Genomic DNA, 12,179 nt, shown 5'->3' with positions numbered 1-12,179 from the left:
TTCCCAGAGCCTTAGTGCGGCCCACAAAACCATCCACACTTTCCCTCTGCCTACCTAACCAGCCTCCTCCACCTCACACCCATCCCTGTTGCTCTAGCCACATAGAGCTACTTACATTGGCCCATGCGTACCAGGTAACTTCTGTACTCTGCAGATGCCCACTCCTCTGCCAGGCTTCTGCTCTCCTTTTCAAGTCCTTCACAACTCACCTCAATTATGTTCTAGAAGCTTGCTGACCTTCCCTCCTATCCCTTCCTGGACAAACAGGGTCGAGGGGCTGGGGCTCTGCCCTGTGATTCCTCCCACCTCAACACAGCACACCAACAACTCCTTGCCACTGTCTAGGGTCTGTCTAGGAACGGACAGTCCATTCCACCAAACGATGAGTGCCCAGGTGACAGAGCTCTTCTCACTCATCACTGTGCCCCACCACTGAGCATGGGGCTTGACACAAAGAAGGCACCCAGTTTTGTGCGGGCAACAAAAGAAATAAAAATTTCCAGCTCAGATGCAGAAATCATGACTTGTGTCCTTCACCCCATAAAGCATGTCTTAAGTGAAAACCATGTGTAAAGCATCCTCTAAGACTGGTTAAACAGAAGAAGCCCTTGGCAAGAAAGCACTTGACTTTATTTGAGACAGTTGGCAATCAACAATCAACTCCCAAGGCTGACTTTCATCCGGGAGACCTCAAATTTCACCCTCCCCAGTCTCCACCTCCTCTACTGAAAACCAGATCCAGAAGGCAGCAATGTAAAGTCCCTGTCACTCTTACCTTTTCTCTCTGGAGAGCTGGCACAAACTGTCCCTTCTTGACAGAGACACTAGATCCTTAGGAGGAATGACTTGTTTGAGTTCCCATCTTGATATAAAATGCAAACAACAAAAACCGAGCAAATCGGAAAGCCTTGCTGACTCAGCAACACAAATTCCAGGGCACCTTTGCCAACAAGGAAAAAGATGATCAGGTTTTAAATTGAGAAACAGCAGTCAGTGAAAACGAATGCACAGATGTTGGGTCTGTGCGCTGCGGCCGGGGACTGGAAACCACCAGATTTATTTTTCAACAGCCTGGGCAGGACAGAAGGTACAACAGTCTCCTTCTACCCACTCGATAATCAAGGGGATGGTGGAAACAAACACACACACACACCTCAGCTCTTTCACGGAAAGGCCTAAATGGGCTTCCTAAGTCAGTCTGCAGTGTAAGAATCCAGGAGATTAACACACCAGAGAAGGTAAAAGTTTGGCCAAGGTCACGCAGCAAATGAGTAAGAGGCCCAGTTATAGTTACCGTGAGGGTAAAGCCCGATTTTGGCTACCACAACGTCGACCTTCTAGAACTCTAGAGGAGCTAGGATAGGATAGCAGGCAGAAGCATTCTTGAATTAATTCTTAACGGTCCAGGAGCCTGTGCGTGCACACACTATTTCCACTGTTACTGGCACTTAGGGAAGTGGAACCAGTGTGGAAGGGAGCAGCTGGTTGGAGGGGAGCGGAGTGGGCGACAGGGCAGGTTCAGAAAAATAAAAAAGTCGTCTAATTCCTCTCCAACGTACATTACGCAAGCCTCAAAAGGAACCCAGGGCCCCCAGGAAACCGGAGTTTCCTGGAGGGCGACCCCTACCTGAGGCATGGGAGGCAGAGTTTGGGGGCAAACTCTTTCAAAAAGCACAGCCCCGGGCTGCAGCAAGTCGTCCGCCCGAAGCCAGAACCCAGCAGAATCGACCCCGCGAGCCCCGGAGCCCAGTGACAGGATCTCCAGCGCCTCCGCCCGCTCCCGTGGGAAGGGGTGTCCTCCTCGCCACGGCCCCAAACTCCCGGTGTCTGCGCCCCTCCCCCTGCCAGCCCTTCGGCTCCCACTCGGCGTTCACCCTCGCACCCAGACCCGTCCCAAAGCTGCCAGCGCGTCCGATTCTCCCAGCTCCCGCCTCCGGCGGCCGCGGCCCCGGTCCAGCCCCGCGGCGGGTCCTCCCAGTCCCCCCGGACCTCACCACGGGGCTCTTCCCCGGCCCGGCCCGGCCCAGCCCTCCCTCAGTCGCACGCCCGCCCCCTTCCGGTCCCAGTTCGGCTCAGTCCCCCCCGCGTCCCCGGGACCCCAGCCCTGGCGACGGGCAGGTGGCCCGCCCGCCCGCCCCTCTCACCGAGGCTGAGGAAGACGAGGGGGCCGGGTGAGGGCACCGCCGCGCTGGGGCTGCAGCTCGGGGCGGCCTGGGGACCGCTCGGGCTGAAGCTCCGACTCTGAGGAGGCAGCCAGAGTGAAACTCGGCGTCGCAGCTTCCTAGCGCTCCAGTGCGCATGCCCAGGTCGCGGGGTCTTCTGGGAAATGTAGTTCCATGTGTTGAGGGCGGGGCGGAACCCAATCCCACGCGCACCTGTTCAGGTGTATCTATTCTTCCTTCTTGGTCTGTTCACTCACTGACTTACTCCTTCATTAACTTACTGACTCATTTTAGATAGTCATTACCCGTACACATGTGGTGCCATGCCCCGTGCTGGGTACCGAGGCTCCAAACGTGAGTCAGAAACTTGGTTTCTCTGCTGGGAGAACTTCATATCTGCTTGGGGAGACAGACACTCAAACACATAATTACAGTACAGTGGGATAAATGTGACTTTAAGCACAGGAGTTGGAGCACAGAGGGTGTGGTTCATTTGGAGGAGGTATCAGGGAGACATCACAAAGGGGTGGGACGCCTGAGTTGGATTTTGAAGCGCACACGAGGGTTTGCCAGATGAAGTACAGGGAAGCTCCTGCAAAGGAAGAGAGATGTGAAAGTGCTTGATGCATTCAGGAAGCAGTGAAACGTTCCCTGTAGCCAGGGCAGGAGGGTACACAGAGGGGCTGAGGACAGAGGAAATAGATTAGGGTGTGTCAGGATATGAGTGTGGGGACCAGGCTGGGTAAGATTATGAATGTCTTTAAATACTATGCATTTCTTTTTGCCACTAAGGCCAAAAGAAAGATTCAAACAAAGGAATGATACCCTGTGTGATAGGTGGAGGACACGTTTAAGGAACAAAGGAGTAAGGAGACCAGTTTGGAGGCTCTTGCTATAGTCCTATATATATATATATGTGTGTGTGTGTGTGTGTGTGTGTGTGTGTGTGTGTATATATATAGGATCTTTTTTCAAAAAAGATTTTATTTATTTATTCATAGAGACAGAGAGAGAGAGAGAGAGAGGCAGAGACACAGGCAGAGGGAGAAGCAGGCTCCATACAGAGAGCCTGATGTGGGACTCCATCCAGGGTCTCCAGGATCATGCCCTGGGCTGCAGGCAGCACTAAACTGCTGCGCCACCGGGGCTGCCCATATATATCAGATCTTGATATAGTCTGAAATATATCTATAGTTCAGATAGAAGGTCTGAACCAGGAGCACCTGGGTGTCTCAATGGTTAAGCATCTGCCTTTGGCTCAGGTTGTGATGGCGGGGGGGGGGGGGGGGGGGGGGTTCTGAGATCAAATTCCGCATCAGGCTCCCTATAGGGAGCCTGCTTCTCCCTCTGCCTCTCTCTGTGTGTCTCTCATGAATAAAAAAATAAAATCTTTTTTTTTAAAAAAAAAAAAAAAAAAGGTCTGAACTAGGTCGGTGACTACTCTTCTGGGATCACAGACCTCCTTCACAAAGATAAATAGAGCTATTCCCAAAACATGCTTAGATAGAAATGTTCACACACATGTACATACATGTCACATATACAATCTTGCACACAGTTCCAGGGGGTTAAGAGGTCTCTGAATCTTGGCCTCTAGATGAGTATCTTTACATAATCTAATGTCACTCATACTTCATCAGGGATTTAAGGAAAAGATACCTCTCCACACCCCGCCCCCATCATTCAGTTGAAAACTTTATTTTATAGAAAAGGGAGCTGAGGCTCAGAGGGGAGACTAATCCACCCAAAGTCAGTGAAGCAGAGGAAGGAGTGCCTGTGGCAGGCCCACTTCTGGGATCCTAGTTTAGGACTCGACTCTGTGATCCAGGACCTGACTTGGAGGATATAGGCCTTGAGCCTGGGGAAGCACTAAAGTCAGATTCTCCCAATAATGCCAGTCCTCTTTCCAGAAATGAGGGAGTGACTTTCTAGCTGTGATTTATACTAGGTAACTGTATTGGCTACAGCTTAGGATGGGGACATTTCCCTTCCCAGAATCTCAATGTTCTCAGCCGAAACCACCTACAACATTTCTAAAGCACCTAGTATGTGCCAAGCATCACCTCACAGGAAATCCCCTCAATGAGGTAGGTACTAGCATCATCCTCATTTTTTAAAAAGTAGGCTCCATGCCCATTGTGAGGCTTAAACTTATAACCCTGAGATCAGGAGTCACATGTCCTACTGAATGAGCAAGCCAGGAGCCTCCTCGTTATCCTCATTTTAAAGATAGGGACACTAAGACAGTTTAAGTGATGTGTCTAAGATCATACAGCTGGCAACTGGCAGCACTGGTCTTTAAATAAAGGTGGTGTCTGGGACACCTGGGTGGCTCAAGTAGCTTAAACCATCTGCCTTTGGCTCAGGTCATGATCCCACAATTGAGGGATTGAGGCTCCTTGCTCAGCCAGGAGCCTGCTTCTCCCTCTCCTGCTGCTGCTCCTCCTGCTTGTACGCTCTCTCTCTCTGGCAATTAGGTAAATAAAATCTTAGAGAAAAAAAAAAAATCAGGGCAGCCCAGGTGGCTCGGTGGTTTAGCACCGCCTTCAGCCCAGGGCCTGATCCTGGAGACCCGGAATCGAGTCCCACGTCAAGCTCACTGCATAGAGCCTGCTTCTCCCTCTGCTTGTGTCTCTGCCTCTCTCTCTCTCTCTCTCTCTCTCTCTCTCTGCCTCTCAGGAATAAATAAATAAAATCTTAAAAAAAAAAAAAATCAAAGTGTTGTCTAACTCCAGACTTAAGCAGCCCCATATGACTGACCTCGTGGTGGCAGTGGGTGGGGGGAGGGTGGTGCAAATGAAATGATCTGAAGCATTAGAAAAGCCTTTCAACACTCAAAAGGTATGTTCTTTTTTTTTTTTTTTTAAGATTTATTTCTTCATTTGACACAGAGAGAGCACAAACAGGGGGAGTGGCAGGCAGAGGGAGGATGAGACTCCCCACTGAGCAGGGAGCCCCATGTGGAGCTCAATCTCAGGACCCCAGGATCATGACCTGAGCCAAAGGCAGACATTTAACCAACTGAGCCACCCACATGCCCCCAAAAGGTATTTTCTTCAGTGCTTCCTTTTTCTTTAGTGAAATGCTTAAATGATAGTTATTTTCCCAAAATCCCACTGCACACACACCTACAGGTTCAAACAGAACAATGGTGGCAGGCTGGGCTGGAAAGGGGAGGACATCCAGGCCCAGAGAGCAGGAGGAACTGGAGCTTGGAGGGGGCTCGATGGGGCTGCCCAGGTTGGGGACAAATGTGGGGAGCCAGGGGGAAGGCCAGGGTGGTAAAGCTTCACAGAGCCAGGAAGGGGACACAGCCTGGAAGTCTGTATGCATGGACAGGCTTCCCATGAGGTAGAGGTCACTAGAAGGCAAGGTTGGTGGGGGCTGTTATGTTTTCAGTCATAAGTTGAGTGTGAGGTAGGGAGGCAGGCAAAAACAGCCAAGTGGGAGGCTCTAGAGACATCTGGGTAGAGATAGGGATTTTAGAGTCACAGGCAATGAGATTGAGATCACCTGGAAAGACGACAGAAGATAAAAGGTGAGTCCAGGGCTAAGAACACTGACTTTTAAAGAACAGATGAGATATAGAAGTGTCCGGAAAGGAGGCTGGACTGGGGTGGGGCTGGGGGATGGTGGGGGCGTGGTAGCGCACCCTAGAGGAGCATAATGGCAGAGAATCAAGGGGAATGTCCCATGAAGGTGGCACTTAGTGGTGACAGATACTTCTGAGAGGCCCAACAAGGTGGTCTGCTAGAAGGGGAGCCTATGCCAGAACCCAGAGTCGTCCCTGCCTCTCAGTTCCAGGCTTTATCATCTTGAAGCCTTGAGGAAGTGCCCCAAACTTCCAACTTAGCTACAGGGAAGCCGTTGGTGACCAGAGTGGTTTCCATTGAGAAGCAGGGGCTGGAGCAATTAGATGGATGTAGGCAGCTGTGGTTGTGAAGGTTAGGAGTGCAGTCTAGGAGTGCAGACAGCTCTTCCAAGAACAACCCTAGTGTTCCATGCATTGGGGCAGGGGGTGGAATGCGGAAGAGGTTAAGCCCACATGCATGGAATGAGACTACTTACATAAGGTTGCCTGTGGCTGTGTAAGTCTGGAAGGACAACTAGCCAACACAGTAACATCTGACGGCAGGATAGCAGGTGATTTTCACTTTCTTTGTGCTTCCCTTGCATCATGTGAGTATGTCCCAATGAATAGTTTCCTTTTTTATAACCTGAAAAGAAAGACTATTTTTATTTGGGAAAAATAAAGAGTTTGGGTCGTGAAAAGAAGCAAAATAGGGCAGCAGCAAGAGGGAGAATATGGGGGGGGGGGCATGGACTTTAAATTTTAGGCAGGAGAGAGTGAGTGTGCTGTAGTCTGAGGCTGCAGCAGGATGTTGCTCAGGAAGCTGGAAATGAGGGAAACTGGGACCTGCCACTCGCAAACCGAACTTTAAGCCAATATGCTTTAGCAAAGGATCCAAAGGATTCGAAGCACTGAGCGCCCAGCAGAGGGGGCTGGTTAAATGACCTTGGAACACTGGTAGAAAGAATGAGGAAGATTCACAGGAGCTCATGGAACAGTGGCCAAGATCTATTGTTAAGTAAAAAAGGAACTTCCAGAGCACAGAGAATGTGCACCTGTTTGTATTGTTGGTTTGAAAAATGTGAGGATGCCCTCCCCCGTATACACACAAACACACACAGTAGGGCAGGTTAGGTATGCCTGGCACGAAGTCCACCCAGGGGTGAAAGGAGCCACCACATTCCTGGCATTGGCTAGGACAAAATCATCTGCCTAGAAGGGGAGGTTTTTTTTTTTTTTTTTTTTTTAATGTCTCAAAGGCTGGAGTTTGTGCTGCCCACAGGCCTCTGAAGGCTCCCTAGCAACTGAGAATGGATGACGTGACCCACAAAAGAATGTGGCTGTTGGCCACAGAATGAGGATCAATGGTGGCCAAAGAAACATAATTTTTTTCCCCAGATGCCCTTAGACCCCTCTCCAGGTGCCAGGGTTTACTGCTTCTGAAGGTTCCAATCCTGGAACCAGCCCCAGCTCACCCGAGAGCAAGAAAAGATCAATGTCAATCTGAGAAAAGGCTAGACACAGGGTCCCCAGCATTTCTGCTGAGGGGCTCAAGCACTTTCTGATGTTTTGCTTGGAAAGGCAGAATTTTGTTGCTTAGTACCTCAGCTAATTGGCCTCCATCTGACACTCTGGAGGGACTGATTTGAAGCCACAGCTGCCTTGCTCATTATTTCTGATTAATAGACAGCACCTGGCATCTCTGGGCAACAGTGCCCACTCAGGACCCAGGTGTGAGCCACACAGCCAACAAAAGCATGATGGCTTTGTAGCCCCAGGAGTGAAGCCCCTAAAAGTGTTATCTTATGTAAGTCCCGGCCCCTTGGAACATGCTTTGAACTGGCTTGTCCTTTTTGCTGGTTCCCTTGCTGCAAGTCTGAAATAACTGATGTGTACTCACAGTTAATTCATCTGAGAAATTTGTTTTAACACTAGACAATCTCACTCGACCTGTGCCCTCCACCTCAGTTATTTTCATTGTAAATTAATACTCTGGCATCCTGGTTTGGGATCCAGAGTTGCTCAAGAGAGGGCTCTATCGTGGTGTGTGGACAAGCCAGGCTTCCTTCCTAGCCTGGCTGAGGGTAAGAGGCGGCCCCCGCCCAGAGACAGAGTCATCTTTCTGGTGATATTTAGCCTAGCCTCCCCCTGAAAACTTCCATTATAGTCCCTAGGAGCTGCTTCGAGTCTCTTGCTAAAAATATCTGATAAATCTAATACCCAATCGGATGAAAGTGGGAGTTTCAGACACAGGCAAAAAGGTTGCTGGATGTTCTCTAGCAACCTTCCAGATTATCTCGTTCTACAAAAGTCTGCCTTTCCTAGTCTTTGACTAAGGTTTTGTTTGGGACTTTTTTAAGATGTGAGAAAGAGCATGAGCAGGGGGGAGGGAGTGCACCGAGGGGAGGAGAGGTGTGGAGGGAGAGGCAGACTCCCCGCTCAACAGGGAGCCCAGCTAGAGACTCAATACCCAGAGATCAGGACCCAATGGAAAGGTAGATGTGTAACCCACTGAGCCGCCCAGATGCCCCTAAGGTATTTTGCAATTCTGTATATTGCAGAAAACCAGTAGTAGTGCAAATAATTGCAAATGATACTCATCTGTGGAGATACAATTGATTTCTTCTGAAGCCCTTTAGAAGAAGCCAAGTTTGCATCTATCAACCAACTCATTTCTGCATTCCTGATTACCTTCATGAAAGTCTTTGGGGACGCCTGGGTGGCTCAGCGGTTGAGTGTCAGCCTTCAGCCCAGGTCATGATGCCGGGGTCCTGGGATCGAGTTCTGCATTAGGTTCCCACAGGGAGCCTGCCTCTCATGAGTAAATGGATAAAATATATATATATATATATATATATATATATATATATATGTATTTGGATTCTCCTTTGAACCAGTTTTACATCTTGTGGTTTCCCGCAAGCAGGGAATTAGACCTTGGACACATTTTCCTTTTGTATTTGTGTGATCATGATTTTACTCCCTCTGCCCTGCATTGTCCTTTTTAACAGACTCACCTCCCTACCCCCACTACCAGGAAGCACAAAGGCAAAATTCTAAAAACCCATGAAGAGTTGATCCATCGAGAATTTCGCAGGATGTAATAAGAAGCTGCCCCAAACATCAGAGAAACAGGTGGCTGTAAGCAATGGAAATGCAGACAACCCTTAGCTGCTCACCATTTCCCTCACTTCCCCAAACTTCCAGTAACGTCTAGAAGGCAGGACGCTCTGCCTTCACTGCTGGAGGCTGCCTCTAGGCCTGTCCAGAACCAGCAAGGGCCACACTCAGGGTCACGTTCTAGTCACACTTCCTCCCGCGCCAGATCCAGCCACTTCCTGTTCCCACTGAGGACAGCAGAAGTTGAATGAGAGGAGTTCCCAGGATGTCGCAAGCCCCAGAAATAGGAAGGCAAGTAATGGGTGGCTGGTTGTTGCAGGGATGGTCCCCGCCAGTGTGTCCTGGAAATAGCCGTTGCTTATTCAGCACTTCTGTCTGAACACACGCTGGTGGTGGGGAGTGAAAATCCACTTTCCTTCAACAGGTCTTTCTGGCTGGTTTAAGAGTTTTGTCACCAGCTGGACCCCAAGACCTGGCCAGACCCCAAGACCTGACTATTAACTGTGCACCTACTGGTACTCAACTTTGAGACTTTCCCCTAACCTCTTCTTTCCTACTTATCTCTTTATTCAGGCAGATGAAACCTGAAACCATCCCTCAGGTGATGGGAGAGGCCCAGACCACCCAGACCTTTTGAGTGGAACCTGACTCGCATCTGCGCAGTTGGACCATGGAGTGACCTCTGGAATGAACACAATCACCTTTACCTCAGGATAGCACTAAAATCTCCACCCAGGGAGGAGTCTCAGCCTCATTTACATAATGTACCAGATAGGTAGAGGCATGCCTTCTTAAGGTGCATGTGCCACCTTACCCTCCACCTCTACCTAGGAAGACCATGCTTCCTCATCCATATAGTCATCCTAGCCCTAAACTAAAGGAACCCAACCCATCCACCTTCTTTCTTGGGCAGTCACTGCTTTGGAAGCCATTCCCCGTGATCTCCTTGTTTGCTGCAAACGAACCTTTTCTGTGGCCACTCAACCTGATGAGGTAGGACTTCCCAAGGTGCAAACTCATGTTGGTAAGTTACAACTTGACAGGAGACAGATTAACAGGAGGAAATCAGATTTAATTTTGTATATAGGAACCTCTCACATGTGTAGGGTTACCTTTTACTCAAAGGTAAAAATGAGGGGTGCCTGGGTGCCTCAGTTGGTTAAGAGTCGGCCTTCAGGGATGCTGGGGTGGCTCAGTGGTTGAGTGTCTACCTTTGGCTCAGGTTGTGATCCTGGGGGGTCCTGGAATGGTGTCTCACATTGGGCTCCCCGTGAGGAGTCCGCTTTTCTCTCTGCTTCTGTGACACACACATATATATATATAGAATAAAAAATAAAAAAAAAAAAAAGCCTGCCTTCTGCTCAGGTCATGTTCTGAGGGTCCTAGGATCAGGCTGAGCAGGGAGCCAGGCTGCTTCTCCTTTTCCCTCTGCTTGTACTGTCAAAATAAATCTTTAAAATAAAAAGGGAAGGATCCCTGGGTGGCTCAGCGGTTTGGCACCTGCCTTTGGCCCAGGGCACGATCCTGGAGTCCCAGGATTGAGTGAGTCCCACATCGGGCTCCCGGCATGGAGCCTGCTTCTCCCTCTGCCTGTGTCTCTGCCTCTGTGTCTATCATGAATAAATAAAATTAAAAAAAAAAAACCTTTATAAAAAAAGGGAAAATTAAGTCTATAGGCCATTGTGAGTTAAGGAAGAGGGTAGGCAGTGTAAGGCAATTCACAAGGCAAGAATCACAGGTGTCCCCACCCCCACAGATGGGTCACTCAGGTAAGATTTAGCTCTGGTAAAAAAAAAACAAACAAACCAACCTCATTCTAGGAAAGGCACCCCTCTCTAATTTCAATACTTCTAGGTAGTTGAGGGGCAAAAATTTATTTTGAGCTGATGAGTCTCACTTGGCATGTGGCCTCTTGAGATGAAGGCAGAGCCATCATTTTGGGGAGACTAGTCCTGAGCCCCTTCACTGGCCCAAAGTAACATGTTACTCCTCCCAGGAATTCTGAAGAGTGGAGAACTCTATCTGAAAGTCGAGGAGGCCAAGTAGGAGGAAAGAGCTCAGGGAGTAGAGCTAGGTGGGATGGGACCCAGGCCATCTGGTCTCACGGGTCCTGTGTGACCCAGGATGCCATCAGGCACTCAGCCTCCAGACAGTGCTTCTACACATGAAGTGACCTGCCAAGCCAGCAGTGGAAGGGAGCCAGGGTGATTCTCAGCCTCCAGGCCATGTTCTGCAGTTCCTGTGGGTATTCTTGACATGGACTGTCCATTCTGTGGCTCATTTCCACATTTTTTTTTTAAGATTTTATTTGAGACAGAGAGAAAGAGGCAGGGAGAGGCAGGGCAGAGACACAGGCAGAAGGAGGAGCAGGCTTCATGCAGGGAGCCCGATGTGGGACTCGATCCCGGGTCTCCAAGATCACGCCCTGGGCCAAAGGCAGGTGCTAAACCACTGAGCCACCCGGGCTGCCCCACGTTTCCACATTGTTATGGCCCTAAGAGGCCTTCCTTCCTACTCTACCCCTTAATAGGGCACTGAGGCCCTCCGTTCTTCTAGGGCCAAGCGCTCCCCCCTTGCTCTCTTCCCCTCATACCCACCTCTCCCATTTTGTCCAGCTAGGATCTGCTAGCTCTTTAAAGATTTGCTCCAGGAAGCCCACCCCTCCTATACCTCCAACCTTTTACCCCCTCACATAGCACACCAGGTGGGACCTGCTTGGGGAGACAGGATTCCTTCTTGATGCTAAAACCCCTGGCCCAGTGCACTTTAACACAACTAAGTTGCCTAGAGTTTTTTTTAAAAGATTTATTCATGAAAGAGAAAGAGGCGCAGAGACACAGGCAGAGGGAGAAGCAGGCTCCACGCAGGGAGCCCGACATGGGACTCAATCCTGGGTCCCCAGGATCAGGCCCTGGGCTGAAGGCGGTGCTAAACCGCTGAGCCCCTGCCTAGAGATTCTTAAATGCAGAGTAAGGCTGGGACAGGGCCCAAGATTCTGTCTTACCACAAATCTTCAGGTGATGCTAATAGTGCTCACAGACCACACTTAGAGGGAGCAAGAACTGATGTCAAGGGGCCTGTTCTCAGTAGAACTAGAATCACAAAACCTTGCTCTGAACATACTTTAGACCTCTGTCTCTATGCCCTGGACAACACCCTTGAGCCCCTGCCCTCAGCCAGGCCTCAGGCTGCAGAGACAACCATTCTAGATGCAGCATTTAATTAAATTGATAGGAACCAAAAGGAACTTGTGTCCAAGAAACCTGCCCAATAGATACTAGCCCCATTTTGCCCATGAGGAGCCTTAGGCTCCCAGCAGGTAATTG

General features: G+C 49.7%; 1 protein-coding gene across 6 annotated transcripts in view; it reads right to left on the bottom strand.

Moving 5' to 3' along the window:
* Positions 1 to 2,275, bottom strand: part of DTX2 (deltex E3 ubiquitin ligase 2) — a 38,495-nt gene extending 36,220 nt beyond the window's left edge. For 2 of the 6 annotated variants that reach the window (XM_041749854.1, XM_041749858.1), the window contains exons 1-2: positions 1,628 to 2,000; positions 776 to 940 (exon numbers count right to left, since the gene is read on the bottom strand). The gene's annotated coding sequence lies outside the window, so the exon portion shown is untranslated. Of the gene's footprint in view, positions 1 to 775; positions 941 to 1,627; positions 2,004 to 2,144 lie in introns of those variants that run through there. The other 4 variants (XM_041749855.1, XM_041749859.1, XM_041749857.1 and 1 more) reach the window with 4 other exon arrangements.
* Positions 2,276 to 12,179: the final 9,904 nt, after the last annotated feature.

Source organism: Vulpes lagopus, chromosome 3 (assembly GCF_018345385.1).
Source record: "Vulpes lagopus strain Blue_001 chromosome 3, ASM1834538v1, whole genome shotgun sequence".
Taxonomy (NCBI): Eukaryota; Metazoa; Chordata; class Mammalia; order Carnivora; family Canidae; genus Vulpes; species Vulpes lagopus.
This window is presented reverse-complemented; position numbering and strand designations above follow the sequence as displayed.